At 41.8% G+C, this 21,621-nt stretch overlaps 2 pseudogenes; both read left to right on the top strand.

The window, feature by feature from the left end:
• LOC117707881 (serine/arginine-rich splicing factor 6-like) overlaps positions 1-21,621 on the top strand; it is a 329,309-nt pseudogene that overhangs the window by 279,612 nt on the left and 28,076 nt on the right.
• On the top strand, positions 2,740-3,854 carry LOC117706765 (TD and POZ domain-containing protein 2-like; annotated as a pseudogene).

Below are 21,621 nucleotides of genomic sequence, written 5' to 3' on the forward strand. Positions count from 1 at the left end.
GCAAATCTGTCTTTGGTAAACGATCTGGTACTCTAAACTAGTTAACAAATTGACTAATGAGATATTAAGGTGGTTAATTACCTTGGGGGAAAGAGCTAGAGGTCTGTTTTCTAGCTGTAGTTTGCTTACCTATCAACGTACAGAAATTTGAGAAAAATAAATTAAAATCTAGACATCATTAATTAAAATGACAGAGGTTGGTCAATAGTCCACTACCTAGAAAGTTTTCTAGGTCCCTATGTTCTCCATCACAACTCTGGGCAGAGTCAGTGTGTCAATTAGGCCCAGAAGAGAAGCAGCTTTTTTTCCTGTAGAATAGGAACATGGGAGAAATGACTCACCTTGACCTAGGCAATATGAGACATTTAATTCTCTGGGTGTCCTCAATTTCACAACAGCATAAGCTGATCTCTGGCAGCAGCAAGGAAATGAAGCACTGTTTCTCAGTGGTTTTTATAACACAATCTAGGCAGTCTTGTCACTGTGCCTACATTTTCTTGGAGACCTTGGTGGGAATGTGGGGGATTGTAACTCTTATGCCTTGGGAGTCTCTGTTTGTCGTAATAACCTTAAACATGTACTGTTACATTTAGCAGATTTCTGAGAAGACTGACAGCTAGTATACATTAAGCATATCTGAGTTAGGTAATCTCTAACTTAAATCAGTGATCTTTAACCTTTTTACTGTTGTAAATCTTTAAATTACTATTAAAATTACTACTTACCAAGGCAGGATAGAAATCAGAGACCCTAAGTCAGCATGTTCTAAGGTGATAAGGCAGTGAGGTAGAAATTGCCCATAAGAAAGATGGTGGGTGGTCATGGGACTATCATTAACTAAGATGGCAGTGAAGCTACAGCCAGTCATGTGACCTCCCTTAGCTAAGATGGCACTGAAGCAAAGGCATAGGAAAACCTTATCTGCCCCCCAAAAAGATGGTATACACTCATAAGACTGCCCCTAATCAAGATGGTGATAAAGCTACAGCTCTGACTAAAGAAATGTCACACATTTGTCACATATTGAAATGGCAGAAATGACTGTATATCACTAGATAAAAACATATAAAAGGACAAACATATAGAGATAAATGGACATGTTTTTTTCTGGTGGGCAAGAGGTCTCTGATTTCACCATAGTCAGCCTCTGTTGCTGTGAACAGAGCAGTGGGTTTGATCTCTGCATGGAGCAACTGAGCTTCCCTACCTGGTTTAGAGCTGATGCAGAACAGAATGAAAAGAAACCAGAGAGTTTACAGTGGTGGTGGTGAACAGACCCTAGGAGCACAGAAGCATAGGCAGCAGCTCAATCTGGTGTGAGCAGGGCAGAAATGAATCAGGGCAAGGGAGCAAGCACCTTGGGAAGGGGCGGGGAGTAAGAGGCAGTGCCTGCAACTCTGCTCTAGCATACCAAGAATTTTGCCCACATGAGGTTGGGTTGGGCAGGGAGCAAGAAAGCAAGGGTGGAAGTGGAGAGAGGAGGCTAGAGGCAGCAGCAGAGGCAATGGCAGAATCATGGGGGAACACTTTCTCAATAGTTATCATACCACAATCTAAGTAGTCTTGTCACTGTGCCTATATGCAGGAGGGAGATCAAAGAAAGAAAGCAGCAAGAGATGGGGTGGTAGAAGGGGGCCCTACATAGAAATATTTCCATTTTTCCAGAAGGCAGAAGAGAGAGTTGTAAAAGTTTATTTTTTTTAAAGTACCTTTTGACACCCCTGCAGAGTTTTTGCTTAGTGGATATTGGGTCCAAATTTAGCTTGTGAAGTTTTAAGCCTTTAAGAGTGAGAGACATACCAGTATAGAACCTGGGAGTGACTGGGAAGACATATGCTTTCTGGGTGAGAGTGCAGTTATTAATTACCCCTACCAGCATCCTGAGGATAAGTTAATAACTAAACAACAGAAGGGTCAAATCACCAATACATCAAGCATTGAATTGAGGTCTGAGCTCAGGCCAGTACCTGAGTGGGCAGTGAGGAGAATGGTTTACCCAGACCTGAGATTTCACAGCTGTAATAAAAGGAAATGTCACAGAGGAGAGAGAAAATCTCAACTAAAGGGAAAATGTCCTAAGATAAGGATATAGCAAAGAGGCCAGTCATAAAGACTGTGAATGTCTTCATCCACAAGAACACCACAAGGTGGCTGCTAGCTCAACAACCCTACCTTGGGACCAGGGAATGTTTACACTGACCACTGTCTGAGAGAGAGCTTACCATCTTGGTATGATTTGAATGGGTAGTAGTTCTAACATGCAATCTGTTGAATGGAAAGTCCATTTGGCAATGGGAGATGTTAACCTGGGGACCTGGAAGTTGTTAAATCTGAGTCACTACACAATGTGTTTTATGAAAAGAAATTAAGGATCTGTTTGTTAGCACCAGCTATGGTGATGGTGGGATTGGTTATCTGGTAGGCCCATGCTGAGGCATCCCGTCCCCCTGAGGTACCAGCCATATGACAGGTTTATTATAAAATAGTTTATTTAGAGCATGGGAAGGGAGTTGAATAGGGATGATAAGGGAGGACAGGGAGAGAGAGAGACAGAGAAAGACAGAGAGAGAGAGAGAGAGAGAGAGAGAGAGAGAGAGAGAGAGAGCACTTAGGACAAATTGAAACTAAAATCTAAAATGTATCTGTAATTGAATCAACCAGAATGAATAAATAACTTCTAGTTCTTCTTTTTAGATCAACTTTAGATCAACTCTAACCACCAAACAACCTTCAACAGAAATGACAGGGGACCTGGAAGCCAAGAGCTGGGGCTCCACACATCACTGTTAAGAAATTCTGCTGTGTGTGGACCATTAGCAACTTTTCATTTTGCATTGGTGGAATTCAGAGAAAGTTTTCAAGCCCAGTGATCTCATTAAAGGCCAATGACGAAGTGGCATGGTGTTTAAGAGTTCATGCAAACAGGGTTGATGAAGAAAGCAAACACTACCTGTCAGTTTACTTGGTGTTGCTCAGCTGTCCAGAGAGACCAGTTTGGGCAAAGTTTGAGTTCTGGATCATAAATTCCCAAGGAGAGAAATATCAAAGAACAAAGAGCACAAAAATCATTAGCTTTCTGCAAAAGCAACAATGGGGATTCAAAAAGTTCATTCTCCAAGATCTCCTCCTCTCCCATCATCATTGGCTTCTCCCTGAAGACCAGCTCACCCTCTGCTGCAAGGTGGGCATAGTAAGAGACTTCTTTTGCATGCCTGGAAAGAACATGACACCTGCAATCATGGATCCATGGCACATACTGGCAGATGACCTAAGGGAGTTGTGGGAGAAATCTCTCTTCACAGACTGTTGCCTGTTGGTGGCTGGCCATGAATTCAGGGTTCACAAGGCCATCCTAGCAGCTCGCTCTCCAGTTTTCAGAGCGATGTTTGAACATGAAATGAAGGAAAGCCTAAAAAATCAAGTTGTGATCCATGACTTGGATCCCCAAGACTTCAAGGAGATGATGGACTTTATCTACACTGGGAAGGCACCACACCTCCACAGCCACTCCATGGCCACTGGTGTGCTGGCAGCTGCTGACAAGTATGGCGTAGAGGGCTTGATGGTCATGTGTGAGGATGTCCTCTGCAGGAACCTCTCTGTAGAGAATGCTGCGCACACTCTCATCCTGGCTGACTCCACAGCAGAGAGGAGCTGAAGGCTCAGGCACTGGATTTCATCTCAGTTCATGCTTCTGAGGTCTCTGAGACCTCAGGGTGGAAGTCAATGTTGGAGTCACAACCGCTCTTGGTGGCTGAAGCATTCCCTATAAGCATTCCCTAGCTTCTGCGCAGTATTTTCTTGAAGCCCTCACTCAAATGCCTAAAATGATTTTAGGGGCTAGACAGATATGACCAACACTTTTCTTCCAACAGCAACAATTGGTGTTATAACCAAAGACTTCTGGTTAGAGTACACTATTGCTGGAGCATTTACACTGAATCTGGGAATAGGCAGCATGGGTCAGATTGAAAACAGCTATAATATATTAAAATGGCAGATGTGGAAAGGGCAGCACAGGAGTCTAGGACACTCTACCTGACATCTACCCTGTTGATGGTCTTGTTTGGTTTTTGTCTGATGACTTGAAAGCTGGGATTCAATTTAGGAGCTGGCCCTAAACACAGTCCAACTGAGTTTATTTGGAGAAATCTGTATGCATTGAACTGAACAGAACAGATGACCAGGGCCTAGAGCAAAGAAGATATTGATCATGAATGTTTATTCACCAGAGAAATAAAAGACAATGAAGACTTTCTTTTTAAGACTCAGTTCTTAGGAACTTACCTGTACCTGGTGATTCAGAGGATCTGAGTCCCTTCTCTGCTCTCCATGACCACAAAAAAATTTCTGTTCACAAAACCTTAACTATTGGGTTGTAGTATGTGTCACAGACCAGTTGTTGGAATAAAGTATGTCCTGAGTCTGCCCCAGCAAGAGGCTAAGGCCACTTGGGGAGACAAAGGCTTGGAAAGTTTGACTGCACTCTCTCCAAGCTGGCACCCTGCAGGCATGGGGCTATGGAAAGCCTCAGGACCCCACTCTGGGGGTGAGAAGTGCAGTTTGAAATCTGAGGGGAGCCAGAGCTAGTTTGTCTGGCTCTCAGTCTTTTAGGCACCCAAGTTGGGCTATGGGAGCTGTGGAAGTTCTGAGAACAAAGTGGGGGCCAAGGTCTGGATTGACACTAGGACAAAAGGGAGAGAAAAGGAGAGATGCTCCGGCTGTTTGCCATGGGGATAATAAGTTCTTGTCTTGGTTTCGGCAGCTTGCTTGGCTTGCTTGGGTTGGTGGTTGCTGTGGCTGGGAATGCGGAGACATCTTCTGTGGGAGATTGGAAGGAAGCTCTATAGATGAAGGCCTGCTCCACTGCTCCTCACAGTGGATCCTCAATGAAAGAGAAATGGTCCATGATTTTAAGTTGTTTATTGTCATGGTGGAAAGTAAATGATTAACCATACCCTAGTTTTCTCAGGGCAAGCCTAAGGTTAAATACCTTTTGCAGAAGGTGTCTGGGAAGGAATGCTTAATTGACTATGTCCCTCTAGACTTTAGGTACCTCATTAATATGAAGATCTGCCTTGAGGCTCCTTGGCTTGTAGTCATGCCTTCTACATGTGGAGAGGCTAGTAGGGGTGTTGCCCTACGTGACCAAAGGACACAAGTCTATCAAGAGCTGTGGCACCATGTCAGGAGACTGGAGTATGGGGATGTGACAAATGCCTACCATCCCTTGCAGGGAACTGTGGGGGGTCACCTGCTGGGTCACTGGGGTTTCAAACCTAGCTCAAGCAGAAATCAGGCTGCCTTTTAGGGTCCTATATTAACCTAGTAAAATAGCATATGAATAAAACTTTTGGAATCAGTCTATGGATTCCAGAGATGTTTATGTGTAGAAAAGTTCTGTGTACAAAGACTCTGGTTCAATTTCCAGCACACACAGGAGAGTTTTTAACCACCTGTAACTAGTGATTCAGATTATCTGAGGCCCTCCTCTGGTCTACATGGCCACAAAGAGCTCTCTAGACAAAACCTGATCCTAATAAAATACAATATGAATAAAACTTTTGAAATAAGTCTGTGGTTTCCAGAGATGTTTATGCTCAGAATAGTCTTATGTAGCCCAATCAGCTAAGCTCAGCTGTGGGTGTTTGTGCAGCCCCCTCACTATCCTTCCAGTATTAGAAACCCTTGGTTTCTTTCTTGGAGTTTAATGTTGGCAAATGGGAACTCCACCATCATGCTCTTATGACAACTGAGAAGAATATGGCAAAGTGAAGGGAGTCTACACCTTCTGGGAGAGAAGTGTTTGTGGGCCAAGGCATGAAAAATATTTAAGGTATTTTGATATTAGTAGGGATTGATTCTTTACAGATTCAGACTCCCTAGGCCAGTGGTTCTATAACTTCCTAATGCTGTGCCCCCTTAATACAGTTCTCCATGTTGTGGTCAGCAAATCATTAAATTACTTTGTGGCTACTTCATAACTGTAATGTTGCTACTGTTAGGAATCCTACTGTAAATACCTGATATAAAACATATCTTGTATTCAATGTTTATGAAAGGGTCATTAGGCTGCCAAAGAGAATAGGAACCAACAGGATAAAATCCATAACTCCACACCATGCCTGGCAGAACACCAGGTAGACTGTTTACAGATCTTCTCTTCCTTCAGTTCTTGCAGACCCAATCACACAATCAAAACATCACCTTTGTAGCACACCACCTGTGGGAGTCTTCACTGCCCATTCTTCACATGTCCTGCAGATCACATAGATCTTCCCCTTCTAACCCCACTCCCCCGACACTTTGCTCTGTCTCGGCCCCCAAGCCAGGCTTGCACACCCACTGAAACAAGTGCTACTCTTTCTATGGTAACAGAAGCCTAAATGCAGATCCACACCTCTCTCTCTCTTCGCTCCTCCAGTTACTATTTCCCCATTCTCATTTTCAGCACTGCAGCACCAACCCCAGTGGATCACAAAGAACTTCTCCTCCAATCTTCCTACACCCAATTCATTCCATCATTTCAGCCTGCAGGAATTCACTAAGAACACCACAAAAGAAAAGGGCTGGGAAACAGTTAAGGAGACTGAAGAATTCATCATTCTGTCCTCCTGTCAACTTCAATCCCCTGGTGTCATCTATAGAGCTATATGATACCACCAGCTGTAGTCTTCCTTTCTGCCTGCCTATATCTCCTCTGAGTCCCACAGACCATTCCTTTTTAAGCTTCCTCCCCCTAACTCCTTGCTATATTCTAGTCCCTAACTCCAGAACTCACTGACCAGTCCTGACAGGGAAGCATGAAAGCCACCTGTAGATTTTCCCCTCTGTGGTGGATAGCCCTAGCCTCTTGTTGTCATGGTAACTCCACTCCTGGGAGGGGCTGCGAAGGAGGAGTGAATCTTGTAAACCTTCTGTCCAATCAAATTTGTTAAATAAAGGCTACAGCCAGTGAATGGGCAGTAGAAGAGGAGTGGGAGGAGCCAGAGGCAGGAAGAGGGGAAGACGAGGAGAGCCAGGGGGAAAAAAGGCGGCGCAGAGTTGGCAGTTGGTCGAAGCTAGAGGGCAGTTGGTCGAAAGAGAGAGAAGACGAAGATGACCTAGGAAACCGCAAGTTGTTAAGAGCTCTCATAGCCGGGGAAATAGTGTAGTTTAATGGTAAATCTGCCCAATTTAGGCATGCAGCATTCATTTGATACTTATTGACTTGTGTCGTTATTCTTTGGACTCCCTATGGGCAAGAGATTTACCGCAACACCCCTCTCCTTCAGTTCTTGTAGAACCACACCTACCAGCCTAATCCCTAACTCTATAGTAAACATTTGGGGTAACCTACATTCACTCTTCCCCAATCCCAAGTAGACAAAATAAGCAGATTATGGTATAATGTCCTCCCTCCTGTGAACCCCTTCAGACTTCTAACATCCCCGTTTCTAACTGTCACCTCCCAATACCCAGAAACATTGAACCACAAGTGGCCAAAGTTATTAGATCCAAAGGAAAGTTCCTGCCTGGCAGCAGTGATGGCTGTTCTCAATTGTCAACTTGACAATATCTGGAATAAACTACAATTCAGAATTTGTAAACCTCTTGTAAAAATGTAAAGAGAGGTTTATGTCCAAGACTAGTAGTACAGGCCTTTAATCCCAGCATTCAGGAAACAGAGGCATACAGATCTCTGAGTTCAATGTCAGTTTACAGAACAATTTCTAAGCCAGCCAAGCCTAGGCAGTGAAAGTGTAATAGAACAAAGGCAGCATGTTCTAGTCCCATAAAGCAGCAGCCATGGGCAGCTTGGGCCACCTGGCTTTAGGCTAGAATGCCTTCCAGCACCAAGCTTGCTTGCATGATGACATGCTTCCTACCATGGTGATAATGGACTAATCCTCCAAAATGGCAAACCAGCTCAAGCTAAATGTATAAATGTTGCTTTGGTCATGTGTCTTCCAAGCCATAAAACTGTAACTAAGACAACATACAGCAATTACACTCTTCAAAAATCCAGAGAGGAAACCAAAAACAAGAAGCAGAACTGCTATCCAACACACACAATTGTAGAAACTAAAATCTAAATCTTTAATTTAATTTAATTTAATTTAATTTAATTTAATTTAATTTAATGCTGGAATCTTAGATGCTAGCCTAAACAATAGACAGCCAATACATTTAGTCCCTTATTTCCAGACAGTTAACGCTCCAGATAATAAAAGACTCATCTCGGCCAGACAGCATTACAGATGAAGTGAGGATAGCCACTGGGTGCTGGTTGATGGTGTTGAAATTTGATCTTCTGGGTGTAGGACACTTGCACATTTAAAACTGTCAGTCTTTTCTATTTAAAGTGACACTCTTCAGCTGTCCTCTCTCTCTCTCTCTCTCTCTCTCTCTCTCTCTCTCTCTCTCTCTCTCTCTCTCTCTCTGTGTGTGTGTGTGTGTGTGTGTGTGTGTGTGTTTGTGTGTGGTGTGTGGTGTGTGTGTGTGTGTGTGTGTGTGTGTGTGTGTGTGTGTGTGTATTCGCGCGGATATGTGTTTCTGTACTGAAATTGTACATCAACTTTTACTCTAACAAGAACCGTCTCTACCAAAGAAATTGCTCTTGGGTTGGCTCAATAGAGTTAGCCCGAACTGTCTAATGGGGGTCTGCTAGTTTCATTGCTTTTTCTTTCTGTGCTAGGGATTGCTAGATAAACAGAATAATCTCCATGTTCCACAAAGGAACACAGAAGCAAAGCAATTATTTTTGTTGAAAGGTGCACCAAGACCCAACTAGAGTTAGGAAGCATACAGGGACAGATAATGACTGCCCTATGCTCCCCCCACCCCAATTGCCCGGAGTCTGTCGTGATTGGCTAGTTTTAACATAATAATTACAAAGGAAATGAAAAACAAATGGAAGGGGTTGGCCACATAAGGGAAGGCTGCAGTCTTTATGTAAACAAAATTTTATCTGGTTGGGGGTAGTCTAACGTTTGGATAGTGGTGACATAAGCATTTAATTCCAGCACTCAGAAGGCAGAGGTGGGTGGATCTCTAGGCCAGCGCGGTCTACACAGTGAGTTCAAGTCAGCCAAGAGTATACAGTGATACCCTGTATCAAAAAAGAAAACAAAAAGAAAGAAACGAACAAAAATCTGCATAGAGTTGGAGAGATGGTTCATAAGTTTAAAAGCACTGGTTAGATTCTGAGCGCCCGATGGCAGCTCACAGCTGTTTGCAGTTCCAGGGGATTGGATGTCTTCTTTTGGTTTCTATGGGCACCAGGCATACATGTGGTACACAGACAAAACACCCATATAGATAGAGTCAAATAACAATAATAATTGTTCTCTACTCTATTATAGAGAGTATGACTTCAAGTTTATATGCCTTCAAGTTCACTAATCTGGAACATTCAATCTTCTGTCCATCCGCTCAAGTATCTTTTACCTAAGATATTCATTTTTATCTGAAAGTTTTCTCTTTTGTTGGAGGATAGAGCTAGAAGGACGTGAAGGACTAGAGTTGGTTACTTACCACAATTCTAAACAACAGTGAGAATACAACAGGAAAGGGATTATGGAGTTTATTTTTGAGTTCCTAAGGTCAGAAAGACAGTGGTCTAGTGACACCCCAAGAACTGCCTTCAAGGGGCTAGGAACAGCTGCAAGATTGTACAGTACCCCAAATTGTGGTTGGGGACAGTATGCAAGTTAGCCTAGAAACGTGTAGTAGTCTTAGGCTCTGGTCTGGTAGATCCTTGTCTGAGGCTTTATCTTTCAAGGTCCCTATTGCAACTGGGAAATTATTAGCTCTTGTGGGTTAGTTCCAGTTCCTATAATAGGGTGCAAGCCTTCAGGGGTCATTGTTTCTGGAATTTGAGGTAATCTGGGAAGTAGAAATAACACAGAGAATGAACAAGTTAGAGGAGCAAAATGGAGACAGGGCTGTGATTTGAGAAGCAGAAGAAGATGAAAGCTGTTGACGTATGGCAAGTCTACAATTCTCAAAGTCAGACAGGATGGTCAGGAGTCCAATGTCATTCTCAGGCACTGTTGAATTTGAGGCCATCCTGAGATACATGAGACTGTGTGTGTGTGGTGTGTGGTGTGTGGTGTGTGGTGTGTGGTGTGTGGTGTGTGTTTATCATCCTTGTATCATCATTAGTTTTGTACTAATACTTGTAGCACAAGTCCTCCCAACCTACTCTTTTCAGGCTCTATAGTAAAAAAAAATGTCTACATATATCTGGCCCAAAGGCTAAGTAGATAAAGGCACTTGCTACCAAGCCTGGTGATCTGAGTTGAAGTCCCATGATCTACATGGTAAAATAAGAGAGGGAACTCCTTCAATTTGTTGTCTGACCTTCACACATATTCTGCTACATGTATGCAGTAATGTGCATGCACACACACTAGCAAGTAAATAAGTAAACAAATGTAATAAAGAATTACGAAAAGAAAACTCTTATTGTGACAATGTGGACATGTTAAATGAAATAGGCACCAATAAACCAATGTCATGTGACCTCACTTATAAGCATAATCTAAATCAATAGAACTTATAGAAGCAGACAGTAAGATGGTTGTCAGATTCAGTGAGGGAAGGCTAGGGACTGGGGAGATGGTGGTTAAAGAAAACAAAATTTCAGTTAAGAAAGCTTAATAGGGCTATTATAAAGCATCATGGCAACTATAATTAATGCAAGTGTATTTTATGCTCGACAGGCAGTGATAGAGTGTCATCACTACAAAAAGCCATAGGTATCTGAGGTAAGATGTTAGTCAGCTTGTTTTAGCCATTCCACTGTGAACATGTTTTAGACATCATGTTGTGTTGACTATATAATTTTATTTGTTTTTTTTTATATCAAAAAGAAACTACTGTTTTTATTTTTTTTTATTTTTTATTAGATCTTTCATTTACACTTCAGATACCATCCCGTTTCCCCATTCCCCCCCCCTTAGAAAACCCCTATCCCATGCCCCCTTTTCCTTTTTGCATTTATACATTTTTTTAAGAAATGTTAATCATAGGCTTTATAAGTTTGGTATTGTTCAATCAGAGGTGTAACCCACTACCCAACCTAGATATATCAACTATCTTTGACTGGTGGAGATACATAAACATCTGCTTCCCTGTTTCCCCCCTCTATCTCTCTTTCATCACCTAGCTTCTCCTCTCCTTCTTCTTCTCCTCTTCTTACTCCTTTTCTTCCTCTCAGTACTCCTCCCACCTTAGCTCCTCCTACACATCACCCTTCCTGTTAAAAGGAAACTTTTCTCTCAAAATACAATTAGAGCATAATTATGCATATTTGTACCAGTGAGGTACAAGATAGTCCTAATACCCAGTCCATCCTTTTGTTGACTAACCAGCACCTCTGTCATCTATCCTAATTAAAACACTTAGTTCTGAACCTGGCTTTTTCCTTGGCTTTAGGATGAATGTCAGCTGATGACCATACACTCAGATCTTTTCTCTCAAAGTAAATAGCTATAAGTTTTCAACCCCATCAGAAATCCAGAATGACTGAGTTGACTATAATTGTGGGAAGCACCAAGCATAGCTTCTAAAACTTAGCCAATTTATAGAGACCTCTGAACACCTGGACACTCGCTCTACTTCAAAACGTTGGAGCATCTGTTCTTCTGCCTTCTGGCCCAGGATCATCTGACAGACCTTAGTGCTGCAGAATTATTAAGGGCTGATTACTCTGTCTAGGCAGATATAATCAGTCGACTATTCTGCAAGTGTGTCCTTTTCTGGACAGTAATTTGTCTGTAGAAGGAAAGTGGCAATTCTTGCCTAGTGGCTGTCTCACCACAACTGGAGTAACTCCAAGGATGCTCAATTTCTTCTTAGAGTTTAACATAGGAAGCTGTCCGGAGCAGACAGGTCTCTAATGAAAATGAACATTAATACTGAAATGTTTGTCATGTCAATTCTAAGGATTTCTGATGTTTTGAAAACCAGCTATCCATGTAAGGTAATCTGGAGTGTTGCCTGTTAACTCCACTCAGCTATTTCTAAATAAAACATAGAGAACACCCTTATAATAAACTCCAAGTCATGAATTTGCTATAGTCCCTTAACTCACAGGCTGACCATCTCAAATCAGTTAAAAAAGTTAAAGAAGGACTGGGTCTAAGCTTTGTATTCCTAAGTGTGTTATACTGGTACAATGCCTATGAGAGTAACAATATTCATCTCACTCTTATATCACTAAAAAGCTCATGCCACTGAAAACCTTAAAATTTGTAAACAAAGTAAATTGGTGCCATTTAAGAATTTATATCTTCATCTTGATATTAATTATACAGATTTCTACTAATAGGTTATGGCTATGCAATAAACCCTAGCTAATCCTCTCTATTCCGACAAAACCACTACTTTTTCCTAGGGAGACAGCCCAACATTTACCCCCTTAGTCCCCATGCCCAGGGAATAGGGGCGCTGACTCATCATTAACTTCTTCAAGCTGATTATGGGCGTTGAGATATTAGAAGAGGGGTGGGGGGGAGTGCAAGTTGACAATCCTCTGATGCTGTGTCTTCGCTGCCTCCAGATAGAATTCACGGACCTCAGAGGTTTGAGCAGGTCTGCCCAGCTTGCTTGTTGAGTAGATACACCAAGGTTGATCATTCTGCAACATACAATTCTCAAAACAAATTTTAGTATCAAGATAGGTTTTTTTTTTTTTTAAAGAGGGCTGACATTTTATTAAGAATGTTGGTTCTAACCGCTTTTCTATTTTTCCCCTTTTATTGGATATAATATTTACATTTCAAATTTTATCCCCTTACCATATTTCCCCCACCACCCAGGAACCCCTTATCCCATCCTCCCTCCTCCTGCCTCTATGAAGGTGTTTACCCACCTACCCCCAGCCTCCCTCCCCACCCTCAGATTCCCCCCCCTCAGTGCTCAGCCTTCAGGGTACCAATGATCTTGTCTCCCACCTATGCCCAACAGGGCCATCCTCCCCTACATATACAGCTGGAGTCATGTGTCTCTCCCTATGTGCTCCTGGGCTGGTGGTTTAGACCCTGGGGAGCTCTGGCTGGTTGGTATTCTTGCTCTCCTCACAGGGCCACCAGCCCTTATGGTTCACGGTTCCTTCAATTTACTCTCTGACTCCTCCATTGGGAACTTTGATCATATTAATGGATAGCTGTGGGTACCTGTCTCTGGGTATGTCCGACTCTGAGAGACCTCTAAGGAGACAGCCTTATCAGGCTGCTGTCAGCTTTCCCATCCTGACATCCCTATCAGCGTCTATTTTTGATGACTGCCTATGGAATGAATACCCGGACACAATGGTCTCCCTACAACCCCCCCTTCAGAGTCTGACCCACACTTTGTCTCCATATTTGCTCCCTTGGTTATTTAGTTACTCCTTCTAAGAAAGACCTAGGCATCCTCACTTGTTCTTTCTTCTTCATGAGCTTCATGTCGTCTGGTAGTTGAATCTTTGTTGTTTCAAACTTTTGGGCTAATCTCCGCTTATCAGTGAGTAAATACCATGTGTGTTCTTTTGTGATTGGGTTACCTCACTCAGGATGATATTTTCTAGATCCATCCATTTACCTAAGAATTTCTCGAATTCATTATTTTTAATAGCTGAGTAATATTCCATTGTGTAAATGTACCACATTTTTTGTATCCATTCCTCTGTTGAAGGACATCTGGGTTCTTTCCAGCTTCTGGCTATTATATATAGGGCTGCTATGAACATAGTGGAGCATATGTCTTTGTTATTTGTTGAGGCATTTTCTGGGTATATACCCAGGAGTGGTATAGCTGGGTCCTCAGGTAGTGCTATGTCCAATTTTCTGAGGAACCGCCAGACTGACTTCCAAAGTGGTTGTACCAGCTTGCAACCCCACCAACAATGCAGGAGTGATCCTCTTTCTTCACATCCTCGCCAACATCTACTATCACCTGAGTTTTTGATCTTAGCCATTCTGACTGGTGTGAGGTGGTATCTCAGTGTTGTTTTGATTTGCATTTCCCTGATGACTAAGGATGTTGAGCATTTCTTAAGGTGCTTCTCGGCCATTCGAGTTTCCTCAGTTGAGAATTCTTTGTTTAGCTCTGTACCCCATTTTTTAATGGGGTTATTTTGTTGTTTGGCATCTAATTTCTTGAGTTCTTTGTAAATATTAGATATTAGCCCCCTATCAGATGTAGGATTGGTAATGATCTTTTCCCAATCTGTTGGTTGCCGTTTTGTCTTGTTGACAGTGTCCTTTGCCTTACAGAAGCTTTGCAATTTGATGAGGTCCCATTTGTCGATTCTTGATCTTAGAGCATAAGCCATTGGTGTTCTGTTCAGGAACTTTTCCCCTGTGCCTAGGTATTCGAGGGTCTTCCCCAACTTCTCTTCTAATATTTTCAGTGTACCTGGCTTTATGTGAAGGTCCTTTATCCACTTGGAGTTGAGCTTTGTGCAAGGGGATAATAATGGATTAATTTGGATTCTTCTACATGTTGACCTCCAGTTGAGCCAGCACCACTTGTTGAAAATGCTGTCCTTTTTCCACTGGATGAATTTAGCTCCCTTGTCAAATATCAAGTGACCATAGGTATGCGGGTTCATTTCTGGGTCTTCAATTCTGTTCCATTGATCGTCCTTTCTGTCTCTGTACCAATACCATGCAGTTTTTATCACTACTGCTCTGTAGTACAGTTTGAGGTCCGGAATGGTGATTCCCCCAGAGGTTCTTTTATTGTTGAGAATAGTTCTCGCTATCCTAGGTTTTTTGTTATTCCAAATGAATTTGTAAATTGCTCTTTCTATCTCTATGAAGAATTGATTTGGAATTTTGATGGGTATTGCATTGAATCTATAGATTGCTTTTGGCAGGATAGCCATTTTTACTAAGTTAATCCTGCCAATCCAGGAGCATGGGAGATCTTTCCATCTTCTGAGATGTTCTTCAATTTCTTTCTTGAGAGACTTGAAGTTCTTGTCATACAGATCTTTCACTTGCTTTGTTAGATTCACTCCAAGATAATTTATTTTATTCGTGGCTATTGTGAAGGGTGTCATTTCCCTGATTTCTTTCTCTGCCTGTTTATCCTTTGAGTAGAGGAAGGCTACTGATTTGTTTGAGTTGATTTTATATCCAGCCACATTGCTAAAGTTGTTTATCAGGTTTAGGAGTTCTCTGGTGGAAGTTTTAGGTTCACTTAAGTATACTATCATATCATCTGCAAATAGTGAAATTTTGACTTCTTCCTTTCCTATCTGTATACCTTTGACTTCCTTTTGTTGTCTAATTGCTCTAGCTAAGACTTCCAGTACTATATTGAATAGGTAAGGTGAGAGTGGGCAGCCTTGCCTAGTCCCTGATCTTAGTGGGATTGCTTCAAGTTTCTCTCCATTTAGTTTGATGTTGGCTACTGGCTTGCTGTATATTGCTTTTACTATGTTTAGATATGGGCCTTGAATTCCTGATCTTTCCAAGACTTTTAACATGAAGGGATGTTGAATTTTGTCAAATGCTTTCTCAGCATCTAGTGATATGACCATGTGGTTTTTCTCTTTGAGTTTATTTATGTAGTGGATTACATTGATGGATTTCCGAATATTGAACCATCCCTGCATTCCTGGGATAAAGCCTACTTGATCTTGATGGATAATTGTTTTGATGTGTTGTTGGATTTGGTTTGCGAGAATTTTATTGAGTATTTTTGCATCAATATTCATAAGAGAGATTGGTCTGTAGTTCTCTTTCTTTGTTGGGTCTTTCTGTGGTTTAGGTATGAGTGTAATGGTAGCTTCATAGAATGAATTGGGTAGTGTTCCTTCTGTTTCTATTCAATGGAATAACTTGAAGAGGATTGGTATTAGGTCTTCCTTGAAGGTCTGAAAGAATTCTGCACTGAAACCATCTGGCCCCGGACATTTTTTGGTGGGAAGATTTTTAATGACTGTGTCTATTTCTTTAGGAGTTATGGGACTGTTTAGGTGGTTTATCTGCTCCTCGTTTAACTTTGGTACCTGGTATCTATCTAGAAAATTGTCCATTTCCTCCAGATTTTCCAATTTTGTTGAGTATAGGCCTTTGTAGTAGGATCTGATAATTTTTTTAATTTCCTCTGTTTCTGTTGTTATGTCTCCCTTTTCAGTTCTGATTTTATTAATTTGAATGCTGTCTCTGCGCCCTTTGGTTAGTCTGGCTAAGGGTTTGTCTATCTTGTTGATTTTCTCAAAGAACCAGCTCCTGGTTTTGTTGATATTTTGTATAGTTCTTTTTGTTTCGACTTGGTTGATTTCAGCCCTGAGTTTGACTATTTCCTGCCGTCTACTCCTCTTGGGTATACTAGCTTCTTTTTGTTCTAATGCTTTCAGGTTTGCTGTCAAGTTGTTGATGTATGCTCTTTCCACTTTCTTTTTGTGAGCACTTAGAGCTATGATTTTTCCTCTTAGTACTGCTTTCAATGAGTCCCACATGTTTTGATATGATGTGTCCTCATTTTCATTTAAATCTAAAAAGTCTTTAATTTCTTTCTTAATTTCTTCCTTGACCACGTTATCATTGAGTAGAGCATTGTTCAGTTGCCAAGTGTATGTCGGTTTTCTGATGTTTTTGTCCATGTCAAAGACAAATCTTAATCCATGGTGGTCTGATAAGGTGCTGGGGATTATTTCAATCTTTTTGTATCTGTTGAGGCCTGTTTTGTGACCAATTATATGGTCTATTTTGGAGAAGGTACCATGAGGTGCTGAGAAGAAGGTATATTCTTTTTTTTAGGATGAAATGTTCTATAGATGTCAGTTAGGTCCAATTGGTTCATAACTTCTGTTAGTTTCATTGTGTCTCGATTTAGTTTCTGTTTCCATGATCTGTCCATAGCTGAGAGTGGGGTGTTGAAATCTCCCACTATTATTGTGTGAGGTGCAATGTATGCTTTAAGCTTTAGTAAAGTGTCTTTTATATATGTGGGTGCCCTTACATTTGGGGCATAGATGTTGAGAATTGCGAGTTCCTCTTGGTACATTTTTCCTTTGATGAATATGAAGTGTCCTTCTTTATCTTTTTTGATTACTTCTGGTTGAAAGCTGATTTTATTTGATATTAGAATCGCTACTCCAGCTTGTTTCTTGGGACCATTTGCTTGGAAGATTGTTTTCCAACCTTTTACTCTGAGGTAGTGTCTGTCCTTTCCACAGAGGTGCGTTTCCTGAATGCAGCAAAATGTTGGGTCCTGTTTACGTATCCAGTCTGATAGTCTATGTCTTTTTACTGGAGAATTGAGTCCATTGATATTAAGAGATATTAAGGAAAAATGAGTGTTGTTTCCTGTTATTTTTGTTATTGGCAATGGAGATATGTTTGTGTAGCTACCTTCTTTTACGGTTTTTGGAGGATTACTTTCCTGCTTTTTCCAGGTTGTAGTTTCCCTCCTTGTGATGGAGTTTTCCACCAATTATCTGTTGAAGTGCTGGGTTTGTGTTGAGATACTGTGTAAATTTGGATTTGTCATGGAATATTTTGGTTTCTCCATCAGTAATGATTGAGAGTTTTGCTGGGTATAGTAGTCTGGGCTGACATTTATGTTCTTTTAGGGTCTGTATGATATCAGTCCAGGATCTTCTGGCTTTTATGGTCTCTGGTGAAAAGTCTGGTGTAATTCTTATAGGTCTGCCTTTATATGTTACTTTGCCTTTTTCCCTTACTGCTTTTAGTATTTTTTCTTTGTTTTGTACATTTGATGTTTTGACTATTATGTGGCGGGAAGTATTTCTTTTCTGGTCTAAACTATTTGGAGTTCTGTAGGCTTCTTGTATATTTATGGACATCTCTTTCTTTAGGTTAGGGAAGTTTTCCTCTATAATTTTGTTGAGAATATTTACTGGTCCTTTAAGTTGGGAGTCTTCCCCCTCATCTATTCCTATTATCCTTAGGTTTGGCCTTCTCATTGTGTCTTGGATTTCTTGTATATTTTGGGTTAGTAGCTTTTTGTATTTTGCATTTTCTTTAACAGTTGTGTCAATGTTTTCCATGGTATCTTCTGCACATGAGATTCTCTCTTCCATCTCTTGTATTCTGTTGGTAATACTTGTATCTATGACTCCTGATTGTTTTTTTAAGTTTTCTATCTCCAGGGTGTTCTCCCTTTGTGATTTCTTTATTGTTTCTACTTCCGTTTTTAGATCCTGCATGGTTTTGTTTAATTCCTTCTCCCGTTTGGTTGCATTTTCTTGCAATTCCTTAAGGGATTTTTGTGTTTCCTCTTTAAGGGTTTCTATCTGTTCTTTGAGAGTGTTATTTATGTCTTTCTTAAAGTCCTCTATCATCATCATGAGAAGTGATTTTAATTCTGAATCCTGCCTTTCTGGTGTGATGGGGTGTTCAGGGCTTGCTATGATGGGGAAACTGGGTTCTGATGATGCCATGTAACTTTGGTTTCTGTTGCTTACGTTCCTGCGCCTGCCTTTTGCCATCTGGTTAATTCTAGTGTTACCTGTATTTCTGTCTCTGATTGAAGCCTGTCTTTCCAGTTGTCTCGCTTTTGTTTGGTCTTCTAGGAGTCCAGATGTCTTTGTGATTTTTTTCCAGCTGCCCTGATTACAGTGGTATCTCTAGGATGCCTCAGGATATGGTGCCTCCAAGGTAGCAGTCCAGCTAGATGTCTGCTGTTCTGGGTGCAGTGTCTCCTCTTGGATATCTCAGGGTATGTTGTCGGACACTCTGGGTTCAGTTGTTCCTCTGTGGCTCTGGGTTGAGCGGACCTTCCAGTATGTTTCAGGTGGAATCCGGGGTCCACACAACTGCAGACCTGGTAGAGGTCTGGTCTGGGGCTCAGACCCTGCAGGCCTCAGGCCGGAGGGGGGGCGAGCAGCAGAAGGAGCGTGCTAGCGCTGGCTATGGGTTCTATGGATCCCCCAGAATGTGTCTGGGGGGCTCCTGGGTGCACTTACCAGCAGGCCTCAGACTACAGGAGGGGCGAGCGGCGGAAGGGGCGTGCTAGCGCTGGCTATGGGTCTATGGATCCCCCAGAATGTGTCTGGGGGGCTCCTGGGTGCACTTACCCGCAGGTCTCAGACTGCAGGAGGGGCGAGCGGCGGAAGGGGCGTGCTAGCGCTGGCTATGGGTCTATGGATCCCCCAGAATGTGTCTGGGGGGCTCCTGGGTGCACTTACCCGCAGGCCTCAGACTGCAGGAGGGGCGAGCGGCGGAAGGGGCGTGCTAGCGCTGGCTATGGGTCTATGGATCCCCCAGAATGTGTCTGGGGGGCTCCTGGGTGCACTTACCAGCAGGGCTCAGACTGCAGGAGGGGCGAGCAGCGGAAGGGGCGTGCTAGCGCTGGCTATGGGTCTATGGATCCCCCAGAATGTCATAATTTTATTTGTTAATAAAAGTACTTTGACACTGTTTCATGTATCTTGTCTTTCTGTGTGGCAACCAAGGTATTCTTTCAGGTTAGAGGCTAAACTGAGTTACTGATACTGCCCCTTTGCTGCTTGTTTCTGCACTTCCCTTGGACTTGTTCTCACCAGACATCCTTCAGGAGGGATGCCCCCTTAAATTGTTATGCACTGGGCAAGGCACCTAAATGAGTCTCTGGATCATGGAAAGGCAAATCTTCCCTTTGAATGATTGAAGAGGTGCTTGGAATGAGGAAGTACGTGCCCATTTTCAAGCTACTACAATTAATTTGCATCATTGGTATTTTGATTCAATATTTAGGGTTATTGCATATTCTTATTTCATTTCTGGAGTAGTCTGGCAGATGAACTCATTTACTGGTGTGTGCCTTGGCCTTCCAGATTTCAACTCTTTGAATATATCATAGTCCTTTCTGTCTTGGTGTCTTCTAGGTTGTCTGTCCTCGACTTGCCATGATTTGCCCCAGCTTCTCCCATAGCTAACTCCTCTACCGCCCTTCGGTGTCAGTGTAGCTTCTGCTTTCTCAGAAAGGGCTTCCCTGTCAAAGGTAAACACATGCAATGTAACAAATGCTATAATTGCTTCATGTGCATGATCATTTAATCTGAGTTAGACCTTCATTAAGTTGTAGTAGCCAACTTAAAGTAGCCAAAATTTCCTTTTAGGTAATTATCATAGTTATAATTCAATTTAAATTTGTAAGCTTCCTAGTTCCTTCAGAAAACCATGTGGGTTTTTTTTTTTTTAAAAAAATAAAGAATGTCTTTTGGCTTTGTTCTGCATCTGTAGTACCTAGGCACTTGAAAGCGGTTACTGAGAGGAGAAAAAGAAAGCCCTACCCAAGATAGGGTCTCACTTGGTATAAGTTCACTTTGAACTCATTATATAGCCAAAGGGTGTTCTTCAACTGTTGGTCCTTCTTCCTTAGCTCTCCAAGTACTGGGATTATAGACATAAGCGTCTTGTTTCTCTTGATATACATGCTTCAGGAACCTGGATGTGATCTATGTACCAGTCCATCAGTAGACAGTCAAGTCAATGACATTGGGTTCCAAATCCCTCAAGACTGAGGAATGGGCAAGGAAAAGGAGGAGTTGTAACTGGGTCTTCCATTCCAGACCACTTCAACAGTAATGGAATGAGAGGAATGATAAGATGGCTTAGTGGGTAAGAGTACCTGTTGTCATTCCTAAAGACCTGAGATCAATACCCAGGGTCCACATGGTGGAAGAAGAGAACCACTCTTACAGATTGTCCTCTAATCTCCACATGTGGGCTGTGACATAAACATGTGCATACATACACACACACACACACATACATACACACAGACAGACAGACAGATACACACATAGACACTAAATCAATAAGTGTTTATAAAAACTTAGAATGATGATGGTTTGGGTTTGACAGTGGGAATTTGAAAGAGGACCGAGTACAGACCTACCTAATTCCATTTTGTTTCAGACTCTACCTTTATTGCCTTCCTTTTGAGTTCTGATTGCTCCAGAGTCTTTCTTCCCCCAGAGTTACCTTAGATTCCAAGAACACCCAATTGCTGAACAAAAACAAAGGGAAGTAATTACTCCTTAAGCAGAGACCTTCTTGGTGCCAATATAATTCTGCAAAGCTGATCCTCAGACAATGGACCAAGATAATGATAGGACAGACCACAGCCAGACCAAGAGAGCCTGTATTTCTATGTAGGACCCCTCCCCCACCAACCCAACCCTTGCCCTTGTTCCTCTTTTCTAGATTATGCTGAGTCTGCTGTAAGCACTTTGAAGATGGATTTTGCTCATTAGACTTGGTCCTTCCTGGTATGATCATATTTTTCTAAAGCCTTTCTCCTCCTCCCTACTCTCTGAAGTTATTATAGCATGAAGAAATGAGGGGGAAACATTTGGAAGGAGGACTGGGATCTTTTCTCTCTAGACTTTTCTGTAATTTATTAAGTCTCATGGTTTTAATCCAACTTTTAATCACTAGCTTAAAGTTCTTTTCATTAATAATGAGGTTAATTATGTGAAGTGTCCATTATTATCTCCATTTTACAGCTGAAGCACCTGGGGAAAATTATATGTTCTCATGCTATCATCAAATGCAGGATTTCATGGGTGTTTTAATGCACCCTTATAAAAGTTCCTCTAAACTGTTTTTATTACAGAATGTTGATGTTTTAGTCAGTGTTCTATTGCTGTGAAGAGACACCATGACACCATGACTCTTACAAAAGAAA

The sequence above is a fragment of the Arvicanthis niloticus genome, chromosome 4 (assembly GCF_011762505.2).
Source record: "Arvicanthis niloticus isolate mArvNil1 chromosome 4, mArvNil1.pat.X, whole genome shotgun sequence".
NCBI lineage: Eukaryota > Metazoa > Chordata > Mammalia > Rodentia > Muridae > Arvicanthis > Arvicanthis niloticus.